The following is a 24,665-nucleotide window of genomic DNA, read 5'->3' as shown; positions in this document are numbered from 1 at the left end:
AAAAAAAAACCTCTATTACCAAACTTGGAAAAAACAAAAAATGGGATGTGTGAGAGAGAAAGAGAGGAGAGAGAAAGCGAGGAGAGAGAGCACCAATCAACAGCGTAAGGCGGGTACGTTCGAAAGGGATCAGTATAACGGAGGCTATGAGGATCGATTGAGAAGACTGTTCGGAATTCATCTAACTTCATTCATGGTTTTCAACTTCTCGGAAGTATGGAAGGTATCGGATTTATGGCAAGCGTTCAAACCATACGGAGATCTTCGAGATGTGTACATGGCCGGTAAGAGATTGAAAGGAGGACAACGATTTGCTTTCATCAGGTTTTGCCAAGTCCCTAATGTTGATAATCTACTTAATTCCCTGAAAAACATTATGTTTGAGGGGAATCCAATTACGGTTTATAAAGCATACGATAGGAACACGAGGGAGGATCAATCTCATCAGGTTCCAACCAGGCCTGCTAATATCAACAACGGCCATATGTACAACACCTACAGAGACTACCGAAACTATAGTGAGGTTGTTGGGTCAAAAAGTTTTGATCTTCGTGAAAGACTAAATAGGCAAGATCTGCGTGAAAAACTAAAAGAAAGGTATGAAGAAAGGAACGGGAAAACGGAAGAAGAAAAGACAAAGAATTACAAGAGCATCACGATTAAACTTGCAGATTGCACAAGGCATCTATCCAAGCGTTCATTAGTGGGGGTACTAAAGGATTGGAATGCTATCAGTCAAATCTGCACTTTAAGTAGAGCAGAAGGGTTAATTAATTGTGAAGTAAAATATTTAGGTGGACTAGAGGTTATATGGGTCTTTGGATCTTCATTCGAGGCGGCCGGCGTTCTAAAAAATAAGGAACATGCTATACATCGGTGGTGTAGTATGATAAAAACCCTAGATGATGGTTATGTTTGTTCAAAGCGAATTGTTAACGTTGAAATCAGTAACATGCCGGTGATATGTTGGAATGAAACACAATTTAGAAGAATTGGCTCGTTATGGGGAGAAGTTCTAGAACTAGAAAATTGTAGCATCATCAGTGGCAACCAAAAATTGGATTATGGTCATGTCAAGATCCTTACAAATGAAAACCGGTTTATTGAAGGAAAGGTAAAAGTGAATGTGGATAATAAAATCTTTTTTGTCTCGGTCCAGGAAGATGTCCATAAAACAGTTATCTTTAATTCCCAAGTTATAAGTCCAGAAGATGTTCATGTGTCTGATGAAGATAAAGATGATGTTAACCTCGATAGCAACGTTAATAAAGAATACGATGCTAAGGATGGAAGTGAGAATGATAATGAAGACGACTATGATGATTGCATTAACGATACGTATGGGGGATCCGATGATGATCTTGATACACTTTTCAACTATGATGAGCCTGTTGATGAAGAAATAATTATGGAAACAGATCCAACGAATATGTGTGATAATTGTCATTTTTCCGGCGAGATGAAAAGTCCAATAGTATTGGGTCCAGTGAAAATTCGGTCAATAACGGTATGGGGAATCTCAGTCGTGTGCATATGGAAAATGAAGATAAGGATTTACACGGGTCTCCATGCATTGGAGAAACAAATGTTGTACCCCAAAACAATGAAGATAACGTTCAAAACCATAATGACCAGAGTGTGGGACCAACAGATGATGTGCCAACATATGGTTCTCAAAAGGTAAACGTGCAGGAAACGCAAGTAGATCATTCTCACTTACCCAACGGGCCAACATCACCATTGGGCCAGGCAAGGGTTACATCTCACAAAGCATGCAGAGCCTATATGACAAAACCTCCATTGGGCCAAAGTAAAGTATCAAACCAGCCCACCAACAATGTTAATGATGACGGGCCAGGAAAACAAAAGCCCCAGGGACAATCGTGCAGTACCAGAAACCCAAAACAACACAACTGTGAAACCTGTACCAGTAATCCTAAAACCCCAATGAAAAAGAAAAAATCCAAACACCCCACTGGCTCGAGACAAGGTACAAGCTCAAAGAACGATCGTAATAAATGTTGCTGGTCTAACATAAGACGCTGGAAATCATCATCGAGAATGCTCAACCTAAAACATAATGCTAGAAGTGTAAAACAAGGAGACAACCCATTACGATCTGAATGTTCAATGTGTGCTAGAGTTAGAGATAACAGAAATAGTACCAATAGCAGCTATCCATCCATCAACCAATCTGTTAATGATACAAGACCAACTGATCTGAAAGAAGCTGAAGTTAAAGTATACGGGTGTAAGCTAGGGTTGAAGTGGCGGGAGAGAAAATCTCAATAATGTAAGATCCTTGTTTTCCTTCGTTTTTTTTCTATCAATGATTATATTGTCTCTCAATATAAGAGGTTTTGGGTTAGGTGGGGATGTAGATAAATTCGGGTGGATTCGAAAATTATTAGTTAAAGAAAAACCAAATTTCTTAGCTCTTCAAGAAACGCGGTTAAAACAAACTAATATTAATTGGATCCAATCATTGTGGGGTGGGAGTAATTGTGATTTTGTTCAAAAAGAGCGGGCTGGGATGAAAGGGGGGCAACTTGTTATTTGGGACAAAGATGCTATAGATGCTACTGATGTGATTTCTTATGATTGTTTACTGGGCATTCGAGGTACTTGGAAAGATACAAGCACACCCTTCAACTTCGTGAATATTCATGGTCCACATGATGATAGTGGTAAGACAAGACTATGGGATGCATTATCAAATCTGTTAAGTGGTAATAACAATCCATGGGTTATATGTGGTGATTTTAACGAAGTTAGAGAGCAGGCGGATAGACTTAATTGCGAATTCATTGAATATAGAGCAAGACGTTTCAATGAGTTCATCTCTAATAACCGTCTGATTGAAGTTCCGTTGGGTGGTAGGAATTTTACAAGAATAAGCGATGACGGGTTGAAGTTTAGTAAAATTGACCGTTTCTTGGTCTCCGATAATTTTTTCAACTCATGGAAGAATGTTTCGGCGATTGCCTTGGAACGAAAATTTTCGGATCATTGCCCGATTCTAATGAAAGATGAAGAAAAGAATTTTGGTCCAAAACCCTTCAAGGTCTTTGATGTGTGGTTTGAAGAAGAGGGAATTGATGAAATTATCACGAATGCGTGGTCATCCCCGGTTCCTTTTATTAACCGAAAGGATTGCATGTTTCGAAATAAGCTAAAGAATGTTAAGAATGCCCTAAAGGAATGGAGTAAGAACAAATTTGGAGGTATTGATTGTGAAATTGAAGCCTTGAAATCTTTATGTTTAAATTATGAATTAAAGGCGGAAAGAAACAACATTAGTGAAAGTGAAAGAAAAGAATGGCTTGAATATAGGAAGAAGTGGATGGAAAAAGAAAAAATAAAAACTAGTATGATGAAACAAAAGGCTAGGGTTAAGTGGGCGCTTGAAGGGGACGAGAATACAAAGTTCTTTCACTCCATTATTAATCGAAAAAATAATAAAAGTAATATGAGAGGACTTCTGATTAATGGAGTATGGAATGAGTCACCTTTTGATATTAAAAGTGAAGTCTTTAGGCATTTTAAGCGGATGTTTGAAGAATCAAATGTAGAGAGGCCAAGTATGGAAGACCTTAATTATCCATGCCTTTCTTTGGAAAATGTTGAGGCATTAGAAGCTCCATTCGAAGAAAAGGAAATTAAAGAGGCGGTTTTTGATTGTGGAAGTAACAAGGCACCCGGCCCCGATGGTTTCAACATGAGGTTTTACAAAAAATATTGGGATTTAATAAAAGAAGACCTAGTTAACGCCATCGGGTGGTTTTGGAATAACGGTGAATTTTCCAGTGGTTGCAATTCATCTTTTGTCACACTTATTCCGAAGAAATCCGATCCTATCAGGCTTGGGGATTACCGCCCTATTAGCTTGATAGGTAGTTTTTATAAAGTGGTGGCAAAAATTCTTTCTAACCTGTGACGACTCCGTCAAAACACTTAACGGCTCCGTCACTTGGTCCCACAGCTTGATCGAAACTCTATATGAATTTAATAAAACAACCTTGCATTCTTTATTTAAAAATGATTTCCTATAAAGGAAATCTACTAGAATGTATAAGTTTAGAAAAACTATACAATAATACTTTAACCAAAAGTTGACCAAAATAAAGTCAACAAACAACCACTTTTTAATGTAACAAAATAGAATGCAAGTTAATGTTTAACAAAAGCTGCCATCATAAATATGCAGACCCTCTAAGCACAGCGGAAGCAGTCAATCATAAACCTGAGAATAAAACATGCGAGTAACTGTCAACAAAAATGTTGAGTGAATTATAGGTTTAATATTGCAAACAATATTTAATTTAAACAATAAAAATTTATGTTTGAAAACATAAAACTCCTTTTAAACCACCAAATTATATGCTAGAAAACATATAATAAAACATTATTCCATTTTCCGTGAGCCACCTGGTAACCACTTAACCCTTTATTTACCCTTGCCAAACACAATAAATAATATACACCGAACAAGTGTATCTTCAACTAAATACGAAGTACTAAACATTCCGATTATAAATTGCTAGCGCGACTAGCTCGAAATGGGGTTGTCAAACCCGATAGATCTATCCATAGGATTCGCGTTCACCAGTAGAAACCAGTGATTACAGTTACCAGACTAGGGAATATTTTTGTTCAACTCACAATGAATAATTTAAACCAACTTCCACTTGTCCAAAATATAAAATAAATTGCATGTATTCTCATCCCAAAAGATTTAAATAGAAAAATGGGACTATAACTCACCTTAATAGCAACTGAAGAAATCTCACAAACAAGCGAACAGTAAGTAAAGTAAAGTGATCAAGAAAGATCACAACGCCGACCTATAAATAAAGCAGGTCGAAATAAATAACTAACTTAGGTCAAGTCTTAGTATGATAGCTATTGTACATGTTGCAAGTAGACATAGAACATTACTCAGCAAGCATCGGTTTGATTGGAACAGCATAAGGACACACACTTTCTATTTTTAGAAAGTTTCTATTTTAGGAAAGTTTCTATTTTTGGAAAGTTTCCAAATTTAGAAACTTCTATTTTTAGAAAGTTTTGAAGTTAGGAAAGTTTCCTTATTTAGAAAGTCAACAGAAGTCAACTGAAAGTCAAAGTCAACTGAAAGTCAACTCAAAAGTCAAACTTGGTCAACATAGTCAACATTAATTTGAAAAGTGTAAGTTATAATAATAACATAGGTTATAATGTTTATTAAAGTCAAAAGTGTAAAGTTATGTCATAACATAAGTTTAATTAAATAAAATGAATTATTAAAGTTAATATAAGTTGAAATGTTATAATTAGTATAACATAAGTATTTAATTAATTAATTAAATATTAATCATTATATAAGTTTTATTAATTAATAATGAATTTTAATTCATATCATAAGTATTATAAATTAATAATGAATTATTAATTATATCATAAGTTTCTAATTAAAATTATTAAATCATAAGTATTTAATAATTAAATCATAATTAAATAATAATTAAGTCTTACAATAATTAAATAATTATTTAATCTTTATTATAAGTCTTATAATAATTTCTCAAAAATAAATTTAATACTTATCATAAGTATTTTTCTTTAATAATAAAAGTATTATTAATCATAAGTTTAATTAAAATGTTAATTAAATCATAAGTCATAATTAAATGATATAATAAATATATATCATAAGTCTTAAATAATAATAATTACTTCTTATATCATAAGAAATTAATCAATAATGAAAATCATTATTTTTCTCATAAGTTTTAATATTTAACCATAAGTTTTAATCAAAAGTTCATCGGGTCGTATCTTGAGTCCCGGGTGTCGGTTTTCGGCGAGCCTTACATATATCTCCGCCTAAGCAAACCACCCGACACTTTGGTACACTCAAGAACACACCAAGAACAGCCCACAAGTCGTGATATACAGCCAATACACTACTTGGAACTTCAATTCAATCAAAAACATGTTTTTAGACGTAACGGGTGAACCGTGGCTCGGATTTAGGTGACCCGAACATGAAAGTTCGTCCCACCATCAGTCCTAACACACTAACACACCCTAAAGACACCAAGTAAGGTCACAAAGTCGGACCAAACCTGTTTCATGTCAATCCACAATTCAATTTTAACAAAATAGTAATTTGATCATAACTAGGGCTCCGGGAATCGAAACGACATGAATCCGGAGTCTAAAATTAATGTCTTGATGAGAGGAACTCATCTAGATAGTTTATTTTAACTTTTATGTCAGTCACAAACCCAGAACACATGAAATAGCTGCTGTCCAGAATTTTATAAACCGAAAACATGCAATTATGAGTACATCTATGCATACAAACACCATTACAATAATCCACAAACATCATACTACTAAATAATTATCAAAATACAGAAAATAATTGAAAAATTGAAAGTTCTAGGGTTAGGGTTTATACCCTAATCGAGAAACGATTGATGTTATCGCGTAGAGAATGAAGAGAGGAACGTGTTGGTGTTAATCAATTGATGATCCAAGCTTTAATTTTGGTTGATGATGATGATGTTGTGATGATGAATGGCGACGGCCAACGAGGCAAGGGGAAGAGGAGAGCACAAAAAAAAATAAAAATAATTTAGGTTAAGATAAAAATAGAATGTGAAAATTAAATGAGGAAAATAATGAGAAAATGGGAGTATTACTCCCTCCCTCCCCCATTCAGCCGAGATTTTCAGTGGGGTGGGCCCCACTTGGTCCATCTCACTTAAATGTATATTCCTTGTGGCCCGAAAGCCCGAACGAGTCCCGAAACGCGAAAACGCACTTACGCGATTTAAAATCCGGAAAGATAACAAACGCGCGACGAAAAATAAATATAAATACACTATATAATAATATGATCTTAAAATATCATATTTAAAATATTTAGGATTTAAAAATCCCGAAAACGCGTCCGTTGGTTTGAAAACCGAAAAGATTCGCCGGATGGAAATCCGCGAGACGTAGAAACGTATAAATTAAAATATGAATACAAATATTCACATAACACATAATAATTAATATATATACATATTATTACAAATAATAATAATATAGGTCATTGAAATGACGTGGCACACTAACAGTTAACGGTCGTTAAATAATTAACTGAAAAAGATAACGGAAAAAGTAGGGTCGTGACAGTACCTTCCCGTTACGGAAATTTCGTCCCGAAATTTAAGCAGGCGCAGGGGTTGACTCGGCATCTGAGAACAAATGCGGGTATTTCTGCTTCATCTGGTCTTCACGCTCCCAAGTGAACTCGAGACCGCGTCTAGCGTTCCATCTGACCCGAACAATAGGAATTCTGCTCTGTTTAAGAGTCTTAACCTCTCGGTCCATGATTTCAACAGGCTCCTAAATAAAATGCAATTGCTTATCAACTTGAAGTTCCTCCAAAGGAATAGTCTGATCAAATTCAGCCAAGCACTTCTTTAAATTCGAAATATGGAAAACATCGTGAACAGCACTGAGTTCTTGTGGCAACTTCAAACGATAAGCCACTGGTCCAACTCTCTCAATAATCCCAAAAGGTCCAACAAATCGAGGATTCAACTTTCCCCTTTTACCAAAACGTACCACACCCTTCCAAGGTGAAACTTTCAACATAACACGATCACCGACCTGAAAGTCGATATCGTTCCTTCTCTTATCAGCATAACTCTTTTGCCTACTCCTGGCAGTTCTCAATCTTTCCTTAATCTGTGCAATCTTCTCGGTAGTCTCGTGAATGATCTCTGGTCATGTGAGTTGAGCATCCCCAACCTCATTCCAACAGACAGGAGACCTACACTTTCTACCATACAGAGCTTCAAATGGTGCGGCTTTAATACTTGCATGATAACTGCTGTTATAAGAAAACTCATCCAGCGGCAAATATTTATCCCACCCATTTCCAAAATCAATAACACACGCTCTTAACATGTTTTCTACGTTTGAATGGTCCTTTCACTCTGACCATCCGTCTGTGGATGATAAGCGGTGCTCATATCCAATTTAGTTCCTAGAGCACCTTGTTAGGACTGCCTCAGTCCAACATAATCGATACAGGAACACCATGTCTCGAAATAATCTCCTTCAAATACAAACGAGTAAACTTCTTCATTGAATATGTTTCCTTAATTGGCAAGAAAAGAGTTGACTTAGCGAGTCGGTAACAATCACCCAAATGGTATCATAACCACCCACAACTCCCGGTAACTTCGTAATAAAGTCCATCTTAATACCTTCCCACTTCCACTCGGGAATTTCAGGTTGCACCAAAAGTCCAGACGGTTTTTGATGTTCAGCTTTAACCTTAGCGCAGGTCAAACACTTAGCCACATACGTAGCCACATCAGCTTTCAAATTAGGCCACCAATACAGCTCCTTAAGATCATGATACATCTTTCCTGAACCAGGATGAATAGAGTACCTAGACTTATGAGCCTCATCTAAAACAAGTTTTCGTAGATCACCAAACATCGGAACCCAAAGGCATCCCGCAAAATACCGAGTACCATCGGTTTGTACCTCTAACTGTTTACTCAAGCCTCGGACCTTCCCGTTACAAAATTTTCCTCCTTCAAGGCTTCTTATTGTGCCTCAAGGATCTGCCTAGCGAGGTTTGTTTGAATTGTCATATTCAAGGCCCTAAACCTGCGAGGTTCAGCCCTTTCTTTACGACTTAATGCATCAGCCACATCATTGGCCTTTCCCGGATGATATAAAAGTTCGCAATCATAATCATTTAACATCTCAATCCATCTTCGTTGCCTCATATTTAACTGTTTCTGATCAAGAATATGTTGAAGACTTTTGTGATCAGTGTACAATGTACCTTTGACCCCATATAGATAATGTCTGCAAATCTTAAGCGCAAACACAACAGCTCTCAACTCTAAATCATGGGTTACGTAATTCTGCTCGTGAATCTTCAACTGACGTGACGCGTACGCAATAACTTTCTTTCATTGCATCAAAACACAACCAAAGTCTTGACACGAAGCATCACAATAGATAACAAAATCATCATTACCCTCAGGTAGTGATAATATCGGTGCAGAAGTTAACTTCTTCTTCAGAGTTTGGAAAGCAGACTCTTGTTCACTCTTCCACTCGTACTTCTTCCCCTTATGCGTTAAAGCAGTCAGAGGTTTCGCTACTCGTGAAAAATCTTGAATGAACCTTCTATAATAGCCTGCTAATCCTAGAAACTGGCGAATCTGAGTAGGAGTTTTCGGAACTTCCCACTTTTCAATCGCCTCAATCTTAGCAGAATCAACTTGTATTCCCTATTTACTAACAATATGTCCGAGGAAATTGAACTTCTCTTAACCAGAAAGCACACTTAGAGAACTTAGCGTACAACTCTTCTTTCCTCAACAGATCAAGCACTAACTTCAAATGTTCTTCGCCCTTCATCACTCTTAGAATAAATAAGGATGTGGTCGATGAAAACAGTAACGAATTTGTCCAGATAGGGTCTACACACACGGTTCATGAGGTCCATGAACACAACAGGTGCATTTGTCAATCTGAACGGCATAACAAGAAATTCAAAGTGACTATAACGGGTACAGAAAGCGGTTTTCAGAATATCAGTTTCTTTAGCGCGTAATTGGTGATAACCGGAACGAAGATCAATCTTATAATAAACGGACGAACCTTGAAGTTGATAGAACAGATCATCAATTCTCGGAAGAGGGTAACGGTTTTTAACAGTAAGCTCGTTCAATTCACGATAATCAATACACAAACGAAATGAACCATCTTTCTTCTCAACGAACAAAACGGGAGCTCCCCAAGGGGACGAACTGGGACGGATGAAATAAAGTTGCAATAATGAAGGAAGAAATAAATATGGAGTAGTCACATCGGTGGCATAGATATTTAAGGCAATTCTCTCAAAGGAGTTAACGAGGATTATGGACTCCAAAGTAAATTTTCATTATATTTCCGAAAGGAAGACGTATGAAAGGTGTGATAATTCAACGAGAGTGAACTTCCTTGTACAATGAGCGAGGAAGTCTAGGATTCATCCATATTCTTAAATTTATGTGCGGATGAAAAGAACGCGAATCATGGGTTATAAAGAATGGCCGACTCCAGGTGAGATGAATCTCCAAAAATAATTTCGTGCACCCTAAAGTATCGAATCCTAGGATTGATGTTTACGAGGGTGTTGCGGTTGACAGCGAAAATTGAGAGTAGAAACTCCTCAAACGGTCTAGAGTAATATATATCCATGATACCCATTATAACAACAGTTGGGGTAGAAACCCACCTAGCGCCTTTTCTACAATAAGGTGACCATCGAGTGTACCCCAGAAACTTGATTTATCGGTCTGCGTTTCGGCCATGTCCAACCATAAGAGGGAAAATTCTATGAGCGCAAAGACTTTCCAACAAATTTTATAAAACCGGCATCCAAACTGGTGTAAGAATTTCTATCAATGGACTTAATGGTAAATTTTCATCCTTAAACGGAGGATGAGAAGAAATGTGATCCAAACACTCTGTAGAGTAATGCGAAAATTCTAATGTAATCAATCAAAGAAGTTTTGAAAAAGCTTTAAACGTCTAATGTAACCCCATAAATGGAACGAAGCTCTTAGTAAATTTAGAAGTATGTACAACGTGTACCATTTTACGTAAATCAATTTGAGTTAACTAGACAACTCAATAAGAGTGGTTTTAAAATAATTTTGAAGGTATAAATTAGTGTATACTAGCCAAAATAGGTAAGGGTAAATTTATCCATTTGAATTCATACGTACATATATGATTTTATAAATAGTATACAAGACAAAGTATTTCATTACTTCTATTCGCCCATAAATCTCGTGAGAACCGCCCAATTACACAAATGTGTAAAATTTTTAATGAAAAGCAGGGTATCCGCATCACAGAGGTTATGAGTTGAAGTAAGATCGTTAAAGCTCGGGTGATGGACTTGAATCGTCTTGCGACATCTCTTCAATAAATGCTACGAGGTCATGAAAACCAATGAGTTAAATAATGTCTTGACTTTTATCAGAACACAAGTCCTTAGGTCAAAACTATTCACGTGCGAAGCTGTCACTAACAAGCGAGTTATGAATGATAAAACATGGGGTAAGTAGTTCGGTTAAGATGAGTCTCTCGTATATCAACAAATAAGATAATGAGTATCTTCCTTACTCATGTAACAACGTTAGAATTTCTGAATGAGTGGTGTACAAATTTTCTTTGACTCACTTTCTATTCCTCATGTCACAATATTGGGACTTTTTATGAATTAACGTAATATAATCACGTTGGCCTGACGCCATTATATTTCACTAACTCATAGTTCCATTCCAATATCACTACATAAGGTCAGGACACGTGGTCAACCTCGAATTTCAACACAATTTCCCTAAAACAATTTCTTAACAATGTGCTAAGGATAGCACAAGAGACAAAGACATCGAAAGTAATGAATAGGAGTAACGATGACATAAGAATGTCTTCGAAGTACCCAGAATCTCTAAAAGTCAAGAATGACGTTTTCCTTTTCAAAAACCAAAGCACATAGGCACAACGGCACAAAGGCAAGTAATATAACAAAAATATTATATACCCAAACACAATAGCTGACATTGAAATGCCGAGCCTTTAGAAGTCAAGAATGACATCTCGCGTAATATAACTCAAACGTTATATACATAACCCTAATAGATGACATAGAAATGCCTAGAATCCTAGAACACGTAATATAACTCAAACGTTATATCAATAAACACAAATTATGACATAGAAATGTCGAGAATTTCAGAAGTCAAGAATGACACCCCCTCGGTTTCACTAACCGAGGCGTTCCTATAAAAGATGAACTCGCATGAGTCGGAGAATACGTTTAAATCAGAATGGGAGTTCCTCCCGGATTCAGAACATAATAGAAATGTATGTATGATAACAATATACATACCAACACGACACAAATAATCACATATAATAATATATAATAGGCCGGGCTGTAGACTAGACTCACTAATGCACCCTATTGACCCGGGTAACGACATCAATGCAGCCTAATTCCCTACAACCAGAGCTCTGATACCAACTGTGACGACTCCGTCAAAACACTTAACGGCTCCGTCACTTGGTCCCACAGCTTGATCGAAACTCTATATGAATTTAATAAAACAACCTTGCATTCTTTATTTAAAAATGATTTCCTATAAAGGAAATCTACTAAAATGTATAAGTTTAGAAAAACTATACAATAATACTTTAACCAAAAGTTGACCAAAATAAAGTCAACAAACAACCACTTTTTAATGTAACAAAATAGAATGCAAGTTAATGTTTAACAAAAGCTGCCATCATAAATATGCAGACCCTCTAAGCACAGCGGATGCAGTCAATCATAAACCTGAGAATAAAACATGCGAGTAACTGTCAACAAAAATGTTGAGTGAATTATAGGTTTAATATTGCAAACAATATTTAATTTAAACAATAAAAATTTATGTTTGAAAACATAAAACTCCTTTTAAACCACCAAATTATATGCTAGAAAACATATAATAAAACATTATTCCATTTTCCGTGAGCCACCTGGTAACCACTTAACCCTTTATTTACCCTTGCCAAACACAATAAATAATATACATCGAACAAGTGTATCTTCAACTAAATACGAAGTACTAAACATTCCGATTATAAATTGCTAGCGCGACTAGCTCGAAATGGGGTTGTCAAACCCGATAGATCTATCCATAGGATTCGCGTTCACCAGTAGAAACCAGTGATTACAGTTACCAGACTAGGGAATATTTTTGTTCAACTCACAATGAATAATTTAAACCAACTTCCACTTGTCCAAAATATAAAATAAATTGCATGTATTCTCATCCCAAAAGATTTAAATAGAAAAATGGGACTATAACTCACCTTAATAGCAACTGAAGAAATCTCACAAACAAGCGAACAGCAAGTAAAGTAAAGTGATCAAGAAAGATCACAACGCCGACCTATAAATAAAGCAGGTCGAAATAAATAACTAACTTAGGTCAAGTCTTAGTATGATAGCTATTGTACATGTTGCAAGTAGACATAGAACATTACTCAGCAAGCATCGGTTTGATTGGAACAGCATAAGGACACACACTTTCTATTTTTAGAAAGTTTCTATTTTAGGAAAGTTTCTATTTTTGGAAAGTTTCCAAATTTAGAAACTTCTATTTTTAGAAAGTTTTGAAGTTAGGAAAGTTTCCTTATTTAGAAAGTCAACAGAAGTCAACTGAAAGTCAAAGTCAACCGAAAGTCAACTCAAAAGTCAAACTTGGTCAACATAGTCAACATTAATTTGAAAAGTGTAAGTTATAATAATAACATAGGTTATAATGTTTATTAAAGTCAAAAGTGTAAAGTTATGTCATAACATAAGTTTAATTAAATAAAATGAATTATTAAAGTTAATATAAGTTGAAATGTTATAATTAGTATAACATAAGTATTTAATTAATTAATTAAATATTAATCATTATATAAGTTTTATTAATTAATAATGAATTTTAATTCATATCATAAGTATTATAAATTAATAATGAATTATTAATTATATCATAAGTTTCTAATTAAAATTATTAAATCATAAGTATTTAATAATTAAATCATAATTAAATAATAATTAAGTCTTACAATAATTAAATAATTATTTAATCTTTATTATAAGTCTTATAATAATTTCTCAAAAATAAATTTAATACTTATCATAAGTATTTTTCTTTAATAATAAAAGTATTATTAATCATAAGTTTAATTAAAATGTTAATTAAATCATAAGTCATAATTAAATGATATAATAAATATATATCATAAGTCTTAAATAATAATAATTACTTCTTATATCATAAGTAATTAATCAATAATGAAAATCATTATTTTTCTCATAAGTTTTAATATTTAACCATAAGTTTTAATCAAAAGTTCATCGGGTCGTATCTTGAGTCCCGGGTGTCGGTTTTCGGCGAGCCTTACATATATCTCCGCCTAAGCAAACCACCCGACACTTTGGTACACTCAAGAACACACCAAGAACAGCCCACAAGTCGTGATATACAGCCAATACACTACTTGGAACTTCAATTCAATCAAAAACATGTTTTTAGACGTAACGGGTGAACCGTGGCTCGGATTTAGGTGACCCGAACATGAAAGTTCGTCCCACCATCAGTCCTAACACACTAACACACCCTAAAGACACCAAGTAAGGTCACAAAGTCGGACCAAACCTGTTTCATGTCAATCCACAATTCAATTTTAACAAAATAGTAATTTGATCATAACTAGGGCTCCGGGAATCGAAACGACATGAATCCGGAGTCTAAAATTAATGTCTTGATGAGAGGAACTCATCTAGATAGTTTATTTTAACTTTTATGTCAGTCACAAACCCAGAACACATGAAATAGCTGCTGTCCGGAATTTTATAAACCGAAAACATGCAATTATGAGTACATCTATGCATACAAACACCATTACAATAATCCACAAACATCATACTACTAAATAATTATCAAAATACAGAAAATAATTGAAAAATTGAAAGTTCTAGGGTTAGGGTTTATACCCTAATCGAGAAACGATTGATGTTATCGCGTAGAGAATGAAGAGAGGAACGTGTTGGTGTTAATCAATTGATGATCCAAGCTTTAATTTTGGTTGATGATGATGATGTTGTGATGATGAATGGCGACGGCCAAGGAGGCAAGGGGAAGAGGAGAGCACAAAAAAAATAAAAATAATTTAGGTTAAGATAAAAATAGAATGTGAAAATTAAATGAGGAAAATAATGAGAAAATGGGAGTATTACTCCCTCCCTCCCCCATTCAGCCGAGATTTTCAGTGGGGTGGGCCCCACTTGGTCCATCTCACTTAAATGTATATTCCTTGTGGCCCGAAAGCCCGAACGAGTCCCGAAACGCGAAAACGCACTTACGCGATTTAAAATCCGGAAAGATAACAAACGCGCGACGAAAAATAAATATAAATACACTATATAATAATATGATCTTAAAATATCATATTTAAAATATTTAGGATTTAAAAATCCCGAAAACGCGTCCGTTGGTTTGAAAACCGAAAAGATTCGCCGGATGGAAATCCGCGAGACATAGAAACGTATAAATTAAAATATGAATACAAATATTCACATAACACATAATAATTAATATATATACATATTATTACAAATAATAATAATATAGGTCATTGAAATGACGTGGCACACTAACAGTTAACGGTCGTTAAATAATTAACTGAAAAAGATAACGGAAAAAGTAGGGTCGTGACATAACCGCCTAAAGAAAGTGATCCCACATCTTATAGGTCCGGAACAAAGTGCTTTTATGAAAGGAAGATTTATCCTTGATGGTGCTCTAGTTGTTAATGAAAGCATCGATTACTTGAAAGATGCAAAGAAAAAAGCACTCATTTTCAAAGTGGATTTCGAAAAGGCTTTTGATTGTCTTAATTGGAACTTTTTGGTGGAGGTTATGAGTAGTATGGGATTTGGATCGAGGTGGAGAAAATGGATCCTTGCATGTTTAATGACACCATCAATTTCCGTTCTTGTCAATGGCTCCCCAACCAACGAGTTTTCTCTTGAAAGAGGAATTAGACAAGGCGACCCATTGTCACCTTTCCTCTTTATCCTTGCGGCCGAAGGATTAAACATCCTTGCCAAAGCGGCCACCGAAAAAGGGCTCTTTAAGGGAGTAGAAATCGGGAAAGATAAGGTCAATATATCTCACTTACAATACGCCGATGATACCATTTTTTTAGGGGATTGGAGTTGTGAGAACTTTAACAATTTGCAAAACCTTCTAAAATGTTTCGAGTTAGCTTCGGGGTTGAAGGTAAATTTCCATAAAAGTTGCTTATATGGAATTGGGGTTGATGTTGATGAATCAAACCGTGTTGCCTCCATTTTGGGGTGCCAAGTTGGAACCTTCCCTTTTACATACCTAGGGCTCCCAATTGGTGCCAAAATGAACAAAGAAAGTAGTTGGAAGCTGGTCATTGATAAGATAAAATCCAAACTTTCGGGATGGAAACTACGTTCGATGTCATTTGGAGGAAGAATGGTCCTCATCAAATCGGTTCTCAATAGCCTTCCGTTGTACTATTTCTCTCTATTTCGTGCCCCGCCTTGCGTGTTGAAAATACTTGAGAGTGTGAGAAGAGAGTTTTTTTGGGGCGGGTCGGAATCAACAAAAATTCCGTGGGTCAAATGGGATAAAGTTGTTTCTTCTTACGAATTTGGGGGGTTAAATTTCGGGCTTTTAAAGAGTAAAAATCTTGCTTTATTGGGAAAGTGGTGGTGGAGGTTTTATACCGAAACCGATTCACTTTGGGTAACTATTATTCGTAGCATCTATGGTCCTCGTGGTGGTTTGGATTTAGAGAGCGAAGCAATTCGTTCTTTAAAACCATCTACTTGGAAAAACATTATTTTGACAGGTACATTGCTTGAGGATATCGGCATCAATTTTAAAGCATCATTCGCGACAACAACAAGCAGCATCTCAACCAAAAGCTTCTAGAACTCACTGTGGATTGGCGAACAGCAGCTCAAAGTCCAATTTAGCAGGCTATATCGGCTGGATTCTGACCCCGACGCGAGAATCAGTGACAGAATCGAGTTAAAAATCGATGGATCTGCTGCCTTACGTGCGGACTGGTGTAGATCTCCATCAGGAAGAACAGCAAACGAGCTTATGGCCCTCGAATCTCTTGTGTCATCCTTCGTTTTCAACAATTCAGGGGTGGATACGTGCTCTTGGTCATTATCCAATAACGGTATCTTCTCTGTTCGTTCTTTATCCCTTATTATCGACAACAATATTCTTGGTGAAGTAATAAACGCAAATGCTTTTGAAACAATGAAGAATAATTTGGTTCCAAAGAAGATCGAATTATTTGTATGGAGGGCGGTTCAAAAAAGATTGCCCGTCCGAATCGAGTTAGACAAGCGGGGTATAGATTTGAATAGTGTTAGATGCCCGTTATGTGATGATGACCTAGAAAGCGTTGATCACTCCTTAATCTTTTGCAAAAATGCAATGGATGTGTGGGATCGAGTATTTGCGTGGTGGGATCTTGGTAGCATGACTAACCTAAGTATCAATGAACTTCTACGGGGCCACGGGCCAAGTTCTCCAACTTCATTTGGTTCCAAATTATGGCAAGCGGTCGAGTGGGTCTCGGCTTACTTAATTTGGAGGAATAGAAATGAGAAAGTTTTTCGGGACAAATGTTGGAACCCTCATATGGCGTTAAACGAAATACAAGTGAAGACTTTTGAGTGGATTTCAAAAAGATCGAGGAAGAGGAAATTAGATTGGTTAACGTGGTTAAACGACCCTCGTTCTTATCTTAGATTAGCATAGACTTTCTTATGTAACTGAGTATTTCGTGTTTCGCATTTTCGTGTGTTCCTCGGGTCTTTCATATGTGGTTTGCTCCCTTTGCAAACTAATATGGTATCTGTAATTTGGTTGTTTTCTGATTAATATTACTTGCTTTTCGAAAAAAATTAACAAACAATTAACAAACAATAGTTTGCTGCCTACTTGAATCACTATTCATCAAGTATGCTTTAGTAGTAGGTATTCAATTTTAGTGATAATAATAATAATAATAATAATAATAATAATAATAATAACAACAAATCATAGCTCGTGGGTCGACTAATTTTGATCTTTTGCAAGTGCTATTTCAGTCGTTTTTTATGTATAATGTGGGTGTTTTAATCTTGTACCTATGTCCGTGTTATTGTTTTTTCGTGTTTTTCATTCTCCCATCTAGAGATGGTACCGGGCCGGGTTTGGGCCGGGTTTGAGTTATCCCGGACCCGGACCCGATAAGAAAAACTAGTCCCAAACCCGGACCAAATACCCGACGGGTAAACGAGTTTACCAACTAGCGGGTAAACGCGTACCCGTTTACTTTTTTCTTTTCATTTTTTTTCTATTTTTTTAGCAAATAAATACATTACCAAAAGCATATACAATCTATAACTCTGTAAATTATATGCTTTATTTATATGTGTATATTTGTACAGTATATATTATATCCTATTTCTAATTATTATCACTATCAATTTTTAAATATTTTTATAAATCGGATTCTTGACTTGAATGCAGATGAAAATGTGAAGTTGATAGATGATAAATAAATATTTAAATTCATATTGACCTTGTAATCAACATACTTTTTAATTTAATTTTTGTTATTATTCATTTTTAATTACTATTATTGTTATTATTATTATTATTATTATTATTATTATTATTATTATTATTATTATTATTATTATTATTATTATTATTATTATTATGCGGGTAAACGGGTCGGGGAAACGGGCCGGGTAGACGGGTCTTTATTTAAACCCAGACTCGAACCCGAACCCAAGTATTTTTTGAAAACCAATCCCATATCCGGCCCGAGACCCGTAGACCCGGACCAAACCCGGCCCAATTATGTCGGGTTTCGATTTTCTCCGTCGGGTTCGAGCTTTTTTGCCATCCCTACTCCCATCTTGCTTCGTTTTTCGTTGCACAAGCATATGGGGCTCTTGTAACTTCTTGTTATGAGCAATATAATTATAATTATTGGCCTTTCAAAAAAAAATAATCTAAAATAGTATGTCTAATTCAAATATTTACACTTTTATTTGGTGGGAACAAGGTTATCCATAAGGCCATAATACCTTTTTAATATTCAGATTTGACATCTAACGTCCATTTTCTTTATGGACTAGATATTTTAATAAATAGTATTACATATTTTATAGTTTCATATCTTACAATACTCAAACGAAATACTGCTCAAATAACCTCGAGAATAGAAGAAAGATGGACAAAAAGGACAATAGTATATAGGAATTGGAATACATATCTATTTATTATTTATATTTATGCACATAAAACTATTTAAGTCAGAAACCCCATAAGTCAAAGCTTAGTTGATATGAATTGATCCTTAAATGTAAAACAAGGTCTAAGCTCCGTAATGTCTACGGCGAAAAGAAGCTCACTTCCTTCATAATTAAAACATTCTTGAGGTGTTAACATTTAAAAATATACATATATATTCTCAACTCCAAGTAGAATCAAACAAATGCAAATTCCACCGACTGTCAACTTCAAGAACTCAAAGTCAAACTCCATACTATTTTTATTTTATTAGTTTAATTCAATGATACGTGTAATCTAAAAGATTGAGCCTTTGTTACTTAAAATATGTGATCCTTCCTAATTTAATTATTTTCTTGCTAAATGCTTTCATCTTGTAAGTTTCAAAGGTTTGAATCGGTGCACGAAATTTTATATGCATTAAATCTTGCAAACGTTAAAATTTGAGGGAACTTTGGTGAAGTGAAATGTCATATACTCCGTATAAAATTTGCCTTTATATGTTTTTTTTAAGAGAAAAAAAAAAGGAGAAGTTCAATGTCCAATATTGGGGTGTAAATTTTAGGATCGTTTTGTTCATCACTTAATTTTAGAGTAATTTACTGTTGATATATGATTTTTTAAATCAAACTAAAAGTTTGGAAATAAAGAACTTTGGTCTTCGATTGATCATTGATCTACTTATTGGCTGTCATGAACCCTTAGGCTTTGAACTGTTGGATATAGGGTTGTAAATGATAATCCCGGATTGATTCTTGAATCGTGAAACACTTTCCTAATTAAGTATTTCGACCCTACCTGCCTCGGGTTACACGAAATCTTAATTGGGATAAGACAAGAACGCAATTTGTCTCTAGGCAAGAAGAGATCAAATTATAGTATTAGTGAGAATGTGATTTTTCTTGTTTTTATAATGAAAGCAAAGTCCCATATATATAGAAAATGAAAAGGTGCAATGAAAGGACACAACCTTTCAATGAAAGTGTGCAACTTTTCATTGACACCTTTTAGAAAATAACATCACTTTTCATGAAATGATGTAACCATTCATGGTTACCTTTTCATCGAATGATGTAATTTCCAAGACCTTATCGAATTAACCCGAACGAGCGTGCACTCCGCACTCTCCAAACTCGTCATTGAGCTTAATGCGATAAGCATTTGCTTTCTAGTAAATCCCAATTAACTAAAATGATTGTTGATAACACTAAAATCACCAACATGAACTTGTAAGTTTCATGGATCATTTATCAAATCTTAGGTAGCTCAACGTTTTACACCAAATACAAATTTAGTAACTTTAATAATTGATAAAGTAGTCTTCCATATATAAATAAAGTTAAAATTTTGAACTAGTGATTTAGCATAATTTATAAATTATAAATGGTCCAATGTTGCAGAGTAAGCCTGCGGCCAACATCAAAAAGTGTTATGTAGATCTTTTTTTTTTTTTTTTTTTTTATAAGCGATGAAGCTTTAAAATGGCGTGGACTTGCCTTATAAAGGGTGTGGGCTCCAATAATTATGTCAAGTAGTTCTCTATTTATTATTTTGAAGCCCTCTAATAAAGGCCCATTTCAGTTTCACTTCTTTTATAATACGAAGTATATAATATTTAATTTAAATAATTTAATACAGTATAATAATAATAATAATAATAATGATAATAATAATAATAATAATCTCTTTCTCTTTATTATTTATTTATTTTATATTATAATAACAAAACTAAAAATAAATCATCTAAAGTTCAAACCACTCATCCTAGCCTTTCATTGTAATTAACATCCATAATCTAGACTATCCAAAATTTCTAATCAAGATTATGACCTCATAATCACCTTAATTAGTTATTTGATGACTAAATTACCCTTCTAATTAACATTTGGGCGGGGTTCTGAGCTTTTTCATTGGTCGGAAAAAATCCAAGAAAAATCCAAGATGAACCCTAAATTCCTCTCAAATGAAAAAATGAAATCCTAAACAGGACATTCAACAACGCTCAACTCCATTTAGGCGATCGTTTAATTTGATTGAATCAAAGCGCTCGATTAAGGCATCGGAAATGGATGTAATCGATTCCAGATTCAATCAATACTATATACCCAAAAGTTAATCACTTTTCTAATCATAAAATTCTTTTGATAACTCTCAAAACCTTATTATTTATTCTTGCTCATATTTTGATGTTTATGAGTCTTTTTTGAAAATCACTTTTCTAATCAAAAAAATACTACGAGAGTCACAGAACCTTATTAGTTATGCTATAAAGTTGTTTGAATTGAATCATTCTTTGTTGTCATGAGTTTTTTATGAAATTGAATAAAGTCATGATTTATAATTGTATTACGCTTTAATTTGTAATTTATTCCTCATTCCTATTTCTCATTTTTAAAATCAGGTTAGTGTCATCTGTAATTGGAAGAATAGTTCAGGTTGAAGGTGTTTATTTTTTGTGTATACCATATCCTTAATCAGTTTATCGAAGGTTCCATCTCATTATTGTAATATTAAAGTTTTGTATGTCATATTGATTATATATGAGAATTTTCTTTAGATGACTTTGTGGACTTGTATGTCAACCCAACCCGTCTGGCTGTCTTGAATAATTTCAGTCCTAACTAAAAATTTATATGTTTTGACCCGTTACCAAAACAGATGACCTGTCTATTTTCCCGCCTTCTATTATGAGATGAGATGAGATGATACAATTACTTATTATTTTTCAGCTGCAAGAGATGGAACATGGTGAAAGACATCTTACTGATCATATCCTTTGTGTGGACATTTTTAGAGGAGCAACTTATAGGTGATTAAACATGGTGAAAGACATCCTATGATTACATATATAATGTTGGTTATTTTTTATGCTATTCGGTTTTTCATTATTACAAGATCTTACCATGGCATACAAGCTGTTAAAAAGTGGAGGGAGTTAGATGAAACCTAAATTATCCTTGTAAGTATACGTACTATATAGTATTACTTGTAATTTTGTGACCAGCGTAATATATATTATTATTACAACTTAAATCTAATTGTAATAGTTGGTTGGTTATTAATTAGACTTCTTGCGACTTTCAACATCTTAGAACAATATTATACTTTACTATTTCTATTCGAACCAGATTGGGTCCTTTTTAGGATGACATTGAGAAGTTGGTATCGAGATTAGAGGAAAAAATTCAAATCCACGAGGCTAGATTTTGTATGGTTGCGGTAATGATTCGGCTTCATGGTTCTATGTCACCTGAAGTGTAGGTAAGTTGTTTATCTTATAATACTACATAGTTCAGCCACCGTATTATTTATATACATTTCTTTATCTTTGCTTTTACCTATTTTTATTATTACCATTCTTATGTTCATTTATTAGTGGTGGTGATATGGGTAACTCATACAAGTTGGTAATATTGAGTTGAAACCGGTAATTGTTTGTTACTAATATAAAGGGCTGGGTTTGGGTTGAACTTAAACTCCTTGTTTCTTAAGTACATAAATACTATACTTGAAGTTTTGCATTACTAATACACTTTAGGCGACTACAAACATGTTGTTAAAGTTCTCCTTTTGGTAGACATAGGCTTCTCAACAACACTTTATGTGTGTGTATTAGAGATGGTAAAATGGGTGGGTTATGTATTATGTGAAATAGGTAAACTGGTATATGTATGACATGCTCCGTGTCTTATATGATCACAAAAATGAGGTTATTAAAAAGATTTATAGATATTAGTGTCTCAATATCATTGTGAAAGTTATATAAAATTATTTTCTATTAAAAAAATATGGAGCCTAGCATCCTTCTAAGTGTTACTATGGTTCCATTTTTTGTGTAGCAATCGGTATATATAGCAATCGGTAGTTCTTCATTAAGGGTAGATAGCATTTTCTCAATTACCATGACTCGGTCGATAGAGTACAATTTGTACAAGGTTACCATGCATTCATTGTTACAAAAAAAATATCCACTGAATCATAATTATTTGATTTTTTTATGTCTTTATGATTGTGTTTTTTATGCCTTTATGATTTATTCAACACATTATATTAATTTTCATTATACTGTTACTATAGTTGTCATTATTTCTTGAAATGTGCAGCTCGACTGTTGTATTTGCTGCCATCTTTGGTACATCTGGCCATGTAATATCCAAACTGATTTTGATTGGAACAAGAAAACGAATGTCACGGATTGGTGAGCGTTAACCATGATCTTGAAACGACCTGAATCGACACATTTCAAGCACCTCCTGTTGTTTATGAATTCAAATCTATATGGACTTTGAGTTTGAACAAAATATCACTTAGTTTTATGTTGACTTAATTGTATATATGTTGGTGCATTATAGTCCCCGAGTTCATTACGACCAAGTTGATATGCTTTAACGTTTAACTTTCACTGTTGGAATGTAACCGCACGGATGCAGGAATGCATCCGTACGGGTACACTAGGCAACCGAACGGTTGCACGTGCTGTGTGTATATAATGGGAATTTCGGGTTTATTGTCAGGATTACGAATCCTAAACATCCTAAAGTGTCCAATCCGATTCCCTAGTTCTCTAGGATTGGTTTTGGTCTATCTTAATCGTTCTAAAGTCTTATAATACATTAAGATCAAAGGTTAATTGTGTGATTTGAGTATAAAACCCAATATCGAGTTTTTCCGCACTCGATATTGAAGATTAAATCGTTTAATCCTGTTTACACGATCCTACAATATAGGGAATATAAAAGAAATGAGAAATAAATTAGTTGTTACAAATCAGAGAATCAAATAATTAAATAAGTTGTTGATATGAAAAGAGAGATAATTATGACATCATCATAAAAATCAATGATTGATATTCATAGTTATGAACTATTTTAATGGTTAAAATTTAGTTTTTTTTTTTATTTTTTTACAAAAGTTGATATAATTACAAAAGTTGATATGATTGATATTCAAGTTTAATTGTTTTGCTGTAGGGTACGTGTGTTTAGTAATTTTTTGTTGTAATGGGAACATGTCAAACAAGTTTAGAAATACGCGATGTCGATAGTTAATGCGCACAACCTCAAAAATACTTTTTTAGATGATATAGATTGTTTTTTTGATCTCATTGTTTTAGCAAGGGAATCAACAAATCGTGAAAAGTAGGCATATAATTGTTCTAGGACAATCCAGTAGATCCATTTTGACCAACAGAATGGTTGTTTAATTGTTGCACACGCTGCGACCCTGTCTCTCTTGCCACATTTACTTTATATTCTATAGTGTTTAAACTTTGTGTCGATAATTCCATATTCCGAGTTGTAAATAGCTATAGTGTCGTAGACTTGAGATGTTTATAGATAGTCGTAGGGGTTCAATTGCAGTCGAGTTTTGTATACATATTTGAAATTATCAATCTTGATTTGTAATTAAACTACATAGCCCAGTTAAGTTTTATCAATTGATGATGTGTGGGTTTACGAAGTATCTATATCAAGAATTTAACAATCGTGGTTATTTGTGTTTATTTGCAAAATATTATGTTTTGTGTTATATAAAATTACAGGTATCCTCATACTGTTAATTTACAGGTTTTTAAATTCTATCAAAAACATATGTGGTTTACGTATATATGGACCTTGCTTTGCTAGGTACCTCTAGCTACTACCTTGAATTATGAACAAGTAAGCATTAATACACCTATATAGAATCTGCACAAATGAATAGTGGAACTTG

General features: G+C 34.3%; 1 long non-coding RNA gene across 1 annotated transcript; it reads left to right on the top strand.

Moving 5' to 3' along the window:
* Nucleotides 1–21,488: 21,488 nt before the first annotated feature.
* LOC139845145 (uncharacterized) lies at nucleotides 21,489–23,285 on the top strand. Its single transcript, XR_011758222.1, has 3 exons — nucleotides 21,489–21,912; nucleotides 22,082–22,214; nucleotides 23,057–23,285. It is a non-coding gene; the product is annotated as an uncharacterized lncRNA (long non-coding RNA).
* Nucleotides 23,286–24,665: the final 1,380 nt, after the last annotated feature.

This window comes from Rutidosis leptorrhynchoides, chromosome 4 (assembly GCF_046630445.1).
Source record: "Rutidosis leptorrhynchoides isolate AG116_Rl617_1_P2 chromosome 4, CSIRO_AGI_Rlap_v1, whole genome shotgun sequence".
NCBI lineage: Eukaryota > Viridiplantae > Streptophyta > Magnoliopsida > Asterales > Asteraceae > Rutidosis > Rutidosis leptorrhynchoides.
This window is presented reverse-complemented; position numbering and strand designations above follow the sequence as displayed.